Below are 13,832 nucleotides of genomic sequence, written 5' to 3' on the forward strand. Positions count from 1 at the left end.
AAATACAATTCCCAATTTAGCAATTTCCTAATTTAGTGGTTTCTGCTGTATCAGAGCTATTTGAAATCTATCCCTAAAAGGGTATATAATATTCAAGGTGCACATAGGGTCATTCTGAATAACTTCACACACACGCTACTGTGCATTTCCAAGTCTAATTCTGTCAGTAAATCTATACCTGTCACCCAGCGCCTAAATACTAGGCCTCAAATTTATATTCAGCTAAATCTGTCGTTACTGCTGTACTGTTGTGGCTGGGCAAGTTATTTAGTGGCCGTCAAAGCACATTTTTTGTTCTGGGTTGAAATACAATTCCCAATTTAGCAATTTCCTAATTTAGTGGTTTCTGCTGTATCAGAGCTATTTGAAATCTATCCCTAAAAGGGTATATAATATTCAAGGTGCACATAGGGTCATTCTTAATAACTTCACACACACGCTACCGTGCATTTCCAAGTCTAATTCTGTCAGTAAACCTATACCTGTCACCCAGTGCCTAAATACTAGGCCTCAAATTTATATCCAGCTAAATCTGTCGTTACTGCTGTACTGTTGTGGCTGGGCAAGTTATTTAGTGTCCGTCAAAGCACAGTTTTTGTTCTGGGTTGAAATACAATTTAGCAATTTCTTAATTTAGTGGTTTCTGCTGTATCAGAGCTATTTTAAATCTATCCCTGAAAGGGTATATCAGATTCAAGGTGCACATAGGGTCATTCTGAATAACTTCACACACACGCTACTGTGCATTTCCAAGTCTAATTCTGTCAGTAAACCTATACCTGTCACCCAGCGCCTAAATACTAGGCCTCAAATTTATATCCAGCTAAATCTGTCGTTACTGGTGTGGCTGGTCAAGTTATTTAGTGTCCGTCAAAGCACATTTTTTGTTCTGGGTTGAAATACAATTCCCAATTTAGCAATTTCCTAATTTAGTAGTTTCTGCTGTATCAGAGCTATTTTAAATCTATCCCTAAAAGGGTATATCAGATTCAAGGTGCACATAAGGTCATTCTGAATAACTTCACACACACGCTACTGTGCATTTCCAAGTCTAATTCTGTCAGTAAACCTAAACCTGTCACCCAGCGCCTAAATAATAGGCCTCAAATTTATAGTCAGTTAAATCTGTGGTTACTGCTGTGCCTGTATTAGTGTAATACGGTACCTAAATAGATAGCCAGATAGTGTGAGTTGTCTTTAAAAAAAGGCCTGAATTTGAATTCAATACATTGGGTCAAATAATATTTTTGTTGTTGTGTTGAACGATAACAATGAGGAAAACATCTAGTAAAGGACGCGGACGCGGACATGGTCGTGGTGGTGTTAGTGGACCCTCTGGTGCTGGGAGAGGACGTGGCCGTTCTGCCACAGCCACACGTCCTAGTGTACCAACTACCTCAGGTCCCAGTAGCCGCCATAATTTACAGCGATATTTGGTGGGGCCCAATGCCGTTCTAAGGATGGTAAGGCCTGAGCAGGTACAGGCATTAGTCAATTGGGTGGCCGACAGTGGATCCAGCACGTTCACATTATCTCCCACCCAGTCTTCTGCAGAAAGCGCACAGATGGCGCCTGAAAACCAAGCCCATCAGTCTGTCACATCACCCCCATGCATACCAGGGAAACTGTCTGAGCCTCAAGTTATGCAGCAGTCTCTTATGCTGTTTGAAGACTCCGCTGGCAGGGTTTCCCAAGGGCATCCACCCAGCCCTTCCCCAGCGGTGGAAGACATAGAATGCACTGACGCACAACCACTTATGTTTCCTGATTATGAGGACATGGGAATACCACCTCAGCATGTCTCTGATGATGACGAAACACAGGTGCCAACTGCTGCGTCTTTCTGCAGTGTGCAGACTGAACAGGAGGTCAGGGATCAAGACTGGGTGGAAGACGATGCAGGGGACGATGAGGTCCTAGACCCCACATGGAATGAAGGTCGTGCCACTGACTTTCACAGTTCGGAGGAAGAGGCAGTGGTGAGACCGAGCCAACAGCGTAGCAAAAGAGGGAGCAGTGGGCAAAAGCAGAACACCCGCCGCCAAGAGACTCCGCCTGCTACTGACCGCCGCCATCTGGGACCGAGCACCCAAAAGGCAGCTTCAAGGAGTTCCCTGGCATGGCACTTCTTCAAACAATGTGCTGACGACAAGACCCGAGTGGTTTGCACGCTGTGCCATCAGAGCCTGAAGCGAGGCATTAACGTTCTGAACCTTAGCACAACCTGCATGACCAGGCACCTGCATGCAAAGCATGAACTGCAGTGGAGTAAACACCTTAAAAACAAGGAAGTCACTCAGGCTCCCCCTGCTACCTCTTCTGCTGCTGCCGCCTCGGCCTCTTCTGCTGCTGCCGCCTCGGCCTCTTCCTCCGCCTCTGGAGGAACGTTGGCACCTGCCGCCCAGCAAACAGGGGATGTACCACCAACACCACCACCTCCGTCACCAAGCATCTCAACCATGTCACACGGCAGCGTTCAGCTCTCCATCTCACAAACATTTGAGAGAAAGCGTAAATTCCCACCTAGCCACCCTCGATCCCTGGCCCTGAATGCCAGCATTTCTAAACTACTGGCCTATGAAATGCTGTCATTTAGGCTGGTGGACACAGACAGCTTCAAACAGCTCATGTCGCTTGCTGTCCCACAGTATGTTGTTCCTAGCCGGCACTACTTCTCCAAGAGAGCCGTGCCTTCCCTGCACAACCAAGTATCCGATAAAATCAAGTGTGCACTGCGCAACGCCATCTGTGGCAAGGTCCACCTAACCACAGATACGTGGACCAGTAAGCACGGCCAGGGACGCTATATCTCCCTAACTGCACACTGGGTAAATGTAGTGGCAGCTGGGCCCCAGGCGGAGAGCTGTTTGGCGCACGTCCTTCCGCCGCCAAGGATCGCAGGGCAACATTCTTTGCCTCCTGTTGCCACCTCCTCCTTCTCGGCTTCCTCCTCCTCTTCTTCCACCTGCTCATCCAGTCAGCCACACACCTTCACCACCAACTTCAGCACAGCCCGGGGTAAACGTCAGCAGGCCATTCTGAAACTCATATGTTTGGGGGACAGGCCCCACACCGCACAGGAGTTGTGGCGGGGTATAGAACAACAGACCGACGAGTGGTTGCTGCCGGTGAGCCTCAAGCCCGGCCTGGTGGTGTGTGATAATGGGCGAAATCTCGTTGCAGCTCTGGGACTAGCCGGTTTGACGCACATCCCTTGCCTGGCGCATGTGCTGAATTTGGTGGTGCAGAAGTTCATTCACAACTACCCCGACATGTCAGAGCTGCTGCATAAAGTGCGGGCCGTCTGTTCGCGCTTCCGGCGTTCACATCCTGCCGCTGCTCGCCTGTCTGCGCTACAGCGTAACTTCGGCCTTCCCGCTCACCGCCTCATATGCGACGTGCCCACCAGGTGGAACTCCACCTTGCACATGCTGGACAGACTGTGCGAGCAGCAGCAGGCCATAGTGGAGTTTCAGCTGCAGCACGCACGGGTCAGTCGCACTGCGGAACAGCACCACTTCACCACCAATGACTGGGCCTCCATGCGAGACCTGTGTGCCCTGTTGCGCTGTTTCGAGTACTCCACCAACATGGCCAGTGGCGATGACGCCGTTATCAGCGTTACAATACCACTTCTATGTCTCCTTGAGAAAACACTTAGGGCGATGATGGAAGAGGAGGTGGCCCAGGAGGAGGAGGAGGAGGAAGAGGGGTCATTTTTAGCACTTTCAGGCCAGTCTCTTCGAAGTGACTCGGAGGGAGGTTTTTTGCAACAGCAGAGGCCAGGTACAAATGTGGCCAGCCAGGGCCCACTACTGGAGGACGAGGAGGACGAGGAGGAGGAGGTGGAGGAGGATGAGGATGAAGCATGGTCACAGCGGGGTGGCACCCAACGCAGCTCGGGCCCATCACTGGTGCGTGGCTGGGGGGAAAGGCAGGACGATGACGATACGCCTCCCACAGAGGACAGCTTGTCCTTACCCCTGGGCAGCCTGGCACACATGAGCGACTACATGCTGCAGTGCCTGCGCAACGACAGCAGAGTTGCCCACATTTTAACGTGTGCGGACTACTGGGTTGCCACCCTGCTGGATCCACGCTACAAAGACAATGTGCCCACCTTACTTCCTGCACTGGAGCGTGATAGGAAGATGCGCGAGTACAAGCGCACGTTGGTAGACGCGCTACTGAGAGCATTCCCAAATGTCACAGGGGAACAAGTGGAAGCCCAAGGCCAAGGCAGAGGAGGAGCAAGAGGTCGCCAAGGCAGCTGTGTCACGGCCAGCTCCTCTGAGGGCAGGGTTAGCATGGCAGAGATGTGGAAAAGTTTTGTCAACACGCCACAGCTAACTGCACCACCACCTGATACGCAACGTGTTAGCAGGAGGCAACATTTCACTAACATGGTGGAACAGTACGTGTGCACACCCCTCCACGTACTGACTGATGGTTCGGCCCCATTCAACTTCTGGGTCTCTAAATTGTCCACGTGGCCAGAGCTAGCCTTTTATGCCTTGGAGGTGCTGGCCTGCCCGGCGGCCAGCGTTTTGTCTGAACGTGTATTCAGCACGGCAGGGGGCGTCATTACAGACAAACGCAGCCGCCTGTCTACAGCCAATGTGGACAAGCTGACGTTCATAAAAATGAACCAGGCATGGATCCCACAGGACCTGTCCATCCCGTAGTTAATGCAGATTAGACATTAACTACCTCCCCTTAACCATATATTATTGTACTCCAGGGCACTTCCTCATTCAATCCTATTTTTATTTTCATTTTACCATTATATTGCGAGGCTACCCAAAGTTGAATGAACCTCTCCTCTGTCTGGGTGCCGGGGCCTAAATATATGCCAATGGACTGTTCCAATGTTGGGTGACGTGAAGCCTGATTCTCTGCTATGACATGCAGACTAATTCTCTGCTGACATGAAGCCAGATTCTCTGTTACGGGACCTCTCTCCTCTGCCTGGGTGCTGGGCCTAAATATATGACAATGGACTGTTGCACTGGTGGCTGACGTGAAGCCTGATTCTCTGCTATGACATGCAGACTGATTCTCTGCTGACATGAAGCCAGATTGTCTGTTACGGGACCTCTCTCCTCTGCCTGGGTGCTGGGCCTAAATATATGACAATGGACTGTTGCACTGGTGGCTGACGTGAAGCCTGATTCTCTGCTATGACATGCAGACTGATTCTCTGCTGACATGAAGACAGATTCTCTGTTACGGGACCTCTCTCCTCTGCCTGGGTGCTGGGCCTAAATATATGCCAATGGACTGTTGCAGTGGTGGCTGACGTGAAGCCTGATTCTCTGCTATGACATGCAGACTGATTCTCTGCTGACATGAAGCCAGATTCTCTGTTACGGGACCTCTCTCCTCTGCCTGTGTGCTGGGCCTAAATATATGCCAATGGACTGTTGCACTGGTGGCTGACGTGAAGCCTGATTCTCTGCTATGACATGCAGACTGATTCTCTGCTGACATGAAGCCAGAGTCTCTGTTACGGGACCTCTCTCCTCTGCCTGGGTGCTGGGCCTAAATATATGACAATGGACTGTTGCACTGGTGGCTGACGTGAAGCCTGATTCTCTGCTATGACATGCAGACTGATTCTCTGCTGACATGAAGACAGATTCTCTGTTACGGGACCTCTCTCCTCTGCCTAGGTGCTGGGCCTAAATATCTGACAATGGACTGTTGCAGTGGTGGCTGACGTAAAGCCTGATTCTCTGCTATGACATGCAGACTGATTCTCTGCTGACATGAAGCCAGATCCTCTGTTACGGGACCTCTCTCCTCTGCCTGGGTGCTGGGCCTAAATATATGACAATGGACTGTTGCACTGGTGGCTGACGTGAAGCCTGATTCTCTGCTATGACATGCAGACTGATTCTCTGCTGACATGAAGACAGATTCTCTGTTACGGGACCTCTCTCCTCTGCCTGGGTGCTGGGCCTAAATATCTGACAATGGACTGTTGCAGTGGTGGCTGACGTGAAGCCTGATTCTCTGCTATGACATGCAGACTAATTCTCTGCTGACATGAAGACAGATTCTCTGTTACGGGACCTCTCTCCTCTGCCTGTGTGCTGGGCCTAAATATATGCCAATGGACTGTTGCAATGGTGGCTGACGTGAAGCCTGATTCCCTGCTATGACATGCAGACTGATTCTCTGCTGACATGAAGCCAGATCCTCTGTAACGGGACCTCTCTCCTCTTCCTGGGTGCTGGGCCTAAATATATGCCAATGGACTGTTGCACTGGTGGCTGAAGTGAAGCCTGATTCTCTGCTATGACATGCAGACTGATTCTCTGCTGACATGAAGCCAGAGTCTCTGTTACGGGACCTCTCTCCTCTGCCTGGGTGCTGGGCCTAAATATATGACAATGGACTGTTGCAGTGGTGGCTGACGTGAAGCCTGATTCTCTGCTATGACATGCAGACTAATTCTCTGCTGACATGAAGACAGATTCTCTGTTACGGGACCTCTCTCCTCTGCCTGTGTGCTGGGCCTAAATATATGACAATGGACTGTTGCAGTGGTGGCTGACGTGAAGCCTGATTCTCTGCTATGACATGCAAACTGATTCTCTGCTGACATGAAGCCAGATCCTCTGTTACGGGACCTCTCTCCTCTGCCTGGGTGCTGGGCCTAAATATATGACAATGGACTGTTGCACTGGTGGCTGACGTGAAGCCTGATTCTCTGCTATGACATGCAGACTGATTCTCTGCTGACATGAAGACAGATTCTCTGTTACGGGACCTCTCTCCTCTGCCTGGGTGCTGGGCCTAAATATCTGACAATGGACTGTTGCAGTGGTGGCTGACGTGAAGCCTGATTCTCTGCTATGACATGCAGACTAATTCTCTGCTGACATGAAGACAGATTCTCTGTTACGGGACCTCTCTCCTCTGCCTGTGTGCTGGGCCTAAATATATGCCAATGGACTGTTGCAATGGTGGCTGACGTGAAGCCTGATTCCCTGCTATGACATGCAGACTGATTCTCTGCTAACATGAAGCCAGATCCTCTGTAACGGGACCTCTCTCCTCTTCCTGGGTGCTGGGCCTAAATATATGCCAATGGACTGTTGCACTGGTGGCTGAAGTGAAGCCTGATTCTCTGCTATGACATGCAGACTGATTCTCTGCTGACATGAAGCCAGAGTCTCTGTTACGGGACCTCTCTCCTCTGCCTGGGTGCCTGGGCCTAAATATATGCCAATGGACTGTTCCAATGTTGGGTGACGTGAAGCCTGATTCTCTGCTATGACATGCAGACTAATTCTCTGCTGACATGAAGCCAGATCCTCTGTTACGGGACCTCTCTCCTCTGCCTGGGTGCTGGGCCTAAATATATGCCAATGGACTGTTGCAGTGGTGGCTGACGTGAAGCCTGATTCTCTGCTATGACATGCAGACTGATTCTCTGCTGACATGAAGCCAGATTCTCTGTTACGGGACCTCTCTCCTCTGCCTGGGTGCCGGGGCCTAAATATCTGAGAATGGACTGTTCCAGTGGTGGGCGACGTGAAGCCAGATTCTCTGCTATGGGACCTCTCTCCAATTGATATTGGTTAATTTTTATTTATTTTATTTTTATTCATTTCCCTATCCACATTTGTTTGCATGGGATTTACCTACATGTTGCTGCCTTTTGCAGCCCTCTAGCCCTTTCCTGGGCTGTTTTACAGCCTTTTTAGTGCCGAAAAGTTCGGGTCCCCATTGACTTCAATGGGGTTCGGGTTCGGGACGAAGTTCGGATCGGGTTCGGATCCCGAACCCGAACATTTCTGGGAAGTTCGGCCGAACTTCTCGAACCCGAACATCCAGGTGTCCGCTCAACTCTAATCATGTACATTAATACTGCACAATGAAATAGACTTACATATAAATTGACAACATATAATGAACATTAATGCAGCAAAATTAAATGATCATTAAAACAATAAAAATTTTCTATGGCTCAATAAATTCAATATTAATAACCAACAAAGAAATAAATACCGCAAAGAAGGTCAAACATGAACATTGCACAGGCAGTAAAGTGATCATTAATAGCAAGTCATGAAATAATTATAATTATTACCGCTAATAAATCGAACATTAATAGTGGACGATTAAAAGGACATGAATACTGTGTAATAAAATAAGAATTAATACCAGATAATGTGAACATTACTACCGCACATTACAATGAGCATAAATACTAAGAATAAAATGAACGTAGAGACCACAGAATAAAATGATAAATAATACAGTGCAGTAAAAGACGGATTAAAATAAAATAAACGAAAAGGGTCATTTTAGACGGACATTTTCACACTGTGTTCTTTTTGTATATTTTTTATATTTTTTTGCCACAAATTGGTTATACCAAAAACTGGCTGCTGTAGTTTCCTCTGCTGAGATTCCACTAATGGTAAAGCTATACACAGGAATCACACAATGAAAATTATTTAATACAATTATGGTAATTAACCGCCTCCGGACCGGCTAACGCAGGATCGTTAGGCGGAATCCAAATGCGTAAATTTTTTTAGACATTTATATTCCAGACTTCTTCTCACGCTTTAGGGCCCCTAAAATGCCAGGGCAGTGTAAATACCCCACATGTGACCCCATTTCGGAAAGAAGACACCCCAAGGTATTCCGTGAGGGGCATATTGGGTCCATGAAAGATTGAAATTTTTGTCCCAAGTTAGCGGAAAGGGAGACTTTGTGAGAAAATACAAAAAAAAATCAATTTCCGCTAACTTGTGCCAAAAAAAAATATTTCTATGAACTCGCCATGCCCCTCATTGAATACCTTGGGGTGTCTTCTTTCCAAAATGGGGTCACATGTGGGATATTTATACTGCCCTGGCATTTTAGGGGCCCGAAAGCGTGAGAAGAAGTCTAGTATCCAAATGTCTAAAAATGCCCTCCTAAAAGGAATTTGGGCCGCTTTGCGCATCTAGGCTGCAAAAAAGTGTCACACATGTGGTATCGCCGTACTCAGGAGAAGTTGGGGAATGTGTTTTGGTGTGTCATTTTACATATACCCATGCTGGGTGAGAGAAATATCTTGGTCAAATGCCAACTTTGTATAAAAAAATGGGAAAAGTTGTCTTTTGCCAAGATATTTCTCTCACCCAGCATTGGTATATGTAAAATGACACCCCAAAACACATTCCCCAACTTCTCCTGAGTACGGCGATACCACATGTGTGACACTTTTTTGCCGCCTAGGTGGGCAAAGGGGCACACATTCCAAAGAGCACCTTTAGGATTTCACAGGTCATTTTTTACACATTTTGATTTCAAACTACTTACCACTCATTAGGGCCCCTAGAATGCCAGGGCAGTATAACTACCCCACAAGTGACCCCATTTTGGAAAGAAGACACCCCAAGGTATTTTGTGATGGGCATAGTGAGTTCATGGAATTTTTTATTTTTTGTCACAAGTTAGTGGAATATGAGACTTTGTAAGAAAAAAAATAAATAAATAAATAAATCATCATTTTCCGCTAACTTGTGACAAAAAATAAAAAGTTCTATGAGCTCACTATGCCCATCAGTGAATACCTTAGGGTGTCTACTTTCCAAAATAGGGTCATTTGTGGGGTGTTTGTACTGTCTGGGCATTGTAGAACCTCAGGAAACAAGACAGGTGCTCAGAAAGTCAGAGCTGCTTCAAAAAGCGGAAATTCACATGTTTGTACCATAGTTTGTAAACGCTATAACTGAAAGTGAAAAATTTCATTTTTTTTGCAAAAAAATCGTTACATTTCGATTAATAACAAAAAAAAGTAAAAATGTCAGCAGCAATGGAATACCACCAAATGAAAGCTCTATTAGTGAGAAGAAAAGGAGGTAAAATTCATTTGGGTGGTAAGTTGCATGACCGAGCAATAAACGGTGAAAGTAGTGTAGTGCAGAAGTGTAAAAAGTGGTCTGGTCATTAAGGGGGTTTCAGCTAGGAGGTTGAAGTGGTTAAAACAAATTAACAAAAATCACCTAAAATTAGCTGTAATAATGTCAAACAACCTGAACATTAATAATGATAATAATAAGATGATGATAGATACAAAAAAAAGAAAGTAAGAAAAAGCACATGGGCATATGTACAGGTCAGCCGATCACAAGTCACTGCAGTGACATGCCGTCCCAACATTGCATATTTCTATGCCTCCCTCGCCACTTTCCAAGAAGGGGGCATGGAGAGGGCACAGAGGGGCTGGGTCTAGAATTTATCTTGTTTTGCACTAGTTTTCTAGCGTAAATGAAGACAAATCTAAATTTCAGTTCAGGCACACAGACTGCTGGAGGAGCACTTGATTTATGATGTGGCCTGTGCAATAAATTAAGCACGTCCTCTAGCAGTGCAGGGGATACCAAGACCAGCATACAATAAGCCAGACTTGCTAAATCTCCCGCTAAGGGGTATATGCACATTATATGCATTTCAGGTGCTGATTTTCATGCAGAAAATCTGCAGTGCAATACAGTACCTGCTAAGTAGATAAGGGTATAAAATTTCATCTACAAAGTACAGAAATTTTCTTGTGGTGCAAATTTTAAAATCCACAGTAAGTCAATTGTTTGTGCAACACCCCCGAGTTGTATTACTACACGCCTCTACCCCCCTACTGTCTCCTAAGAGCTTTATACTGTCATCTGATATCATTTATATTATATTTTCACAAATGTGCATCTAAAACCATGTTAAACACAATTGTTCATGTAATTTGCCTGGTTACCAGTAGGTGGCAGCAACACATTGGCAAGGTACTAGTTACAGTTTAGTGAATCTAGGCTGAAATGGATGATTGCAGCTTAGCTCCCCCTCTGTGAGAGAGTGGGCAGTTCCCACATCCTGCAGCATGGGTGGAGAAGGAAGTTAGAGTTAGTGTAGCCTCTTCCCTGCTAGGAGAAGGCTGTGTGATAGTGTTCAGGAGAACCCCTGCATAGGGAAGACAGCAAGGACCAAGTCTCGGCTGAGATTTGGTCATATTTCCAGTCTGAGAACTTTCAGCCTCAGCTGGATGAAGAAGCAGAAACTGCAGACAACCTCCAGAGTTCCAGGAAGAAAGCATCCCCTGAGATTCTGTGAGTTAAATCTAGAGACCTAGAAGAAGCCATTCCACCTCAGCTTGTCTGTCCCCATACAGCAGAACTTACAGAAAAGTGCAGAAGATTAATTCCTGTCACAATTACAGAGCTACTAATCAGACGACTTTTCCTGCAAGCTCCACATTTAACACAGAAGTATCTATTCCTGCCAATACTTGCCAAGACCTGCTGGGACCAAGAGACCAAAGTTGTATACTGCTTAGATGCAAGTTATTTCAACGTTTGAAGTTCATCTCAAGGTCTGGACATCATTTACTCTGCAAAATTCCTCTATTACTCCTTCTATCACTACACTTAAATGTAATGCAAGTGAGCCAGGAGTCCGGCCGTACCCAGGTAGGAGACACCGTAACACAATTATCACCACCCTATAGAGACATTATAGACCATTACACCACTCTGGCATTTCTAATCTGGGACGTGCATTATAAGACCTTGGAAGGGCTCTGGGATAGTACCCTGTGCACGCTGCAATTGGCATCATTACAAATACAGAACATTAACAACCCATATCCTGGCTATTGCATTTGCGCAGATTTTGGTGTGGATGTAGTGAAATCTGCATGATAATCTCTGCAGAAAATACTCATTAGTATTACCTACGCTGCTATGTGCATAGATTGGTTGATCAACTACTAATAGGCTTTAATGTGTATGGGTGCCTTTATGCATAATGATGTTTGGACCAGCACAGTAGCTGAATCTGAAGAAAGGCTGGGAATGTGGTAGATATGCAAGTCAGATGAATAAAAAAGGAACAGAAGAGTTTATGCTACAAATGGGACAATGCATTGCTTTACATACACAGTGCCTAGTGAATATATTCCATTTATAATGTGCTTATGTCTCACTTACGAGACTGAATTTCTTTAAGGAACGAGATGGGCGGCAGACATGATGAGGAGACGGAGCCTTTAGGTGCTGAAAAGACGCCCCCATAGCACCTAGAGGCTCATTTGCATATCAATAAAAGTACGTTTTTTAAGTTAACCGCAGCAGACAAAGGTAATACAAGAACACGGTTAGGTAGAGCAGACACTAGCAGATCGCTAGTGTCAGACAGCTAAATTGTCACAAGGGTGTCAAGAACCACGCCTGACTCCGTTATACCCAGGGTCAGGAAGTCGCAGCGGTTGGCTGCGCGCTCTATGTAGTAAGATAGGGCTGTTTCCTTATGGTAGCTTTCTGGGTTTGCTTTGCAACCATTTTTGGCTCACAAAGGGATCCGTAGCTCCTTCTCCTCAGCTGTTCCTTGTCCAGCACTCCCAACCTCCTTATATTCCCCTCTCACACTTCTCTGGTTGCCAGATATAGAGCTTCCTGCCTGGACTTCTATACTGACCCACTGGAGCTGTGTTGCTGCGTTCTCTGGTTGTTGGTCCAGAACGTTTCCCTCCGGATCCCTGTTGGACCTTTGTGGTCTGCTGTGGTCGCCCACCTGGGTTTATGTGTTTGTCTGTATTGTCTGTCCTCTCCCTGGTGTTTCCCTCTTAGTGTCAGTGGTGCGGACTAGCGATCCCACCGGCCCGTTCACTATCTAGGGCTCATTTTAGGGAAAGCCAGGGTTTAGGCACGTGATCGCCGCACGGGTGAGGAACCCGTCTAGGGACGTCAGGGCAGTCAGGTGCCAGCGGCAAGGTGAGTCAGGGGTCACCACCTTTCCCTCTCCTTTGGGCAGGGCTTTCCCTTTTCCCTCCCTGTGCGTGACGCCGGTCATTACATTATATCTGGACCTTATTTTGTGTAGGTAAAAAAAAAAAAATGGATCCAATTGCTGCTCTGTCCAAGCATTTTTATGGCCTGTCTTTGGAGGTGGCAGGATTGAAGGCGTCGGTCCTCCAGCAACAGCAGCAATTACAACTGACCGCAAGCCCAGCGGTTGCTACTGGTAACCAGGTTGTTGCAGAACCCAAGGTTCCTCTCCCTGACAGATTTTCTGGGGGAAGGGACAAGTTTTTGACATTCCGTGAGGCCTGTAAATTATATTTTAAACTGCGCCCTTACTCCTCTGGTAATGAAGAACAGCGGGTGGGGGTTGTTATTTCCCTGCTGCAGGGGGACCCGCAGTCCTGGGTGTTCTCTTTACCCACTGATTCCCAGGCTCTTAGGTCAGTGGATGAGTTTTTCGGGGCCTTGGGTCTCATATATGACGACCCTGACCGAGTCGCACTGGCTGAATCAAGATTACGGAGACTCCTACAGGGAGAGCGGCCAGTAGAGGAGTATTGCTTTGACTTCCGTAGGTGGGCTACGGATACCCAATGGAACGACCCGGCTCTTAGGAGTCAGTTCTGCTCTGGGTTATCCGAAAGGGTTAAGGATGCGCTTGCATTATATGAGACCCCCTTTTCCCTTGATGCGGTTATGTCCCTTTCTATCCGTATAGATAGACGCCTTAGGGACAGGTTAAAAAAACCGGAGCAATTAGTAACCCCTCCCAGGCAGCAGTTAGTCTGTACGGACTTAGACGAGCCTATGCAGCTAGGAGGAACCACTCGTCAGGTCCGTCCTCCTGAGGTTCGCCGTAGGCGTGGGGTTTGTTTTTTTTGTGGGGAGAGGGGTCATTTCATTAATGTCTGTCCTTCTTTCCTCAGAAACAAAAGACCGTCGGAAAACTACTAACCCCAGGCTGTGTAGAGGATGTCAGCCGGGGGGTATATGTTTCCTCCATACGTACATCGCAATTTGTGTTGCCAGCGGTTA

The sequence above is a fragment of the Bufo gargarizans genome, chromosome 4 (genome assembly GCF_014858855.1).
Source record: "Bufo gargarizans isolate SCDJY-AF-19 chromosome 4, ASM1485885v1, whole genome shotgun sequence".
Classification (NCBI taxonomy): Eukaryota; Metazoa; Chordata; class Amphibia; order Anura; family Bufonidae; genus Bufo; species Bufo gargarizans.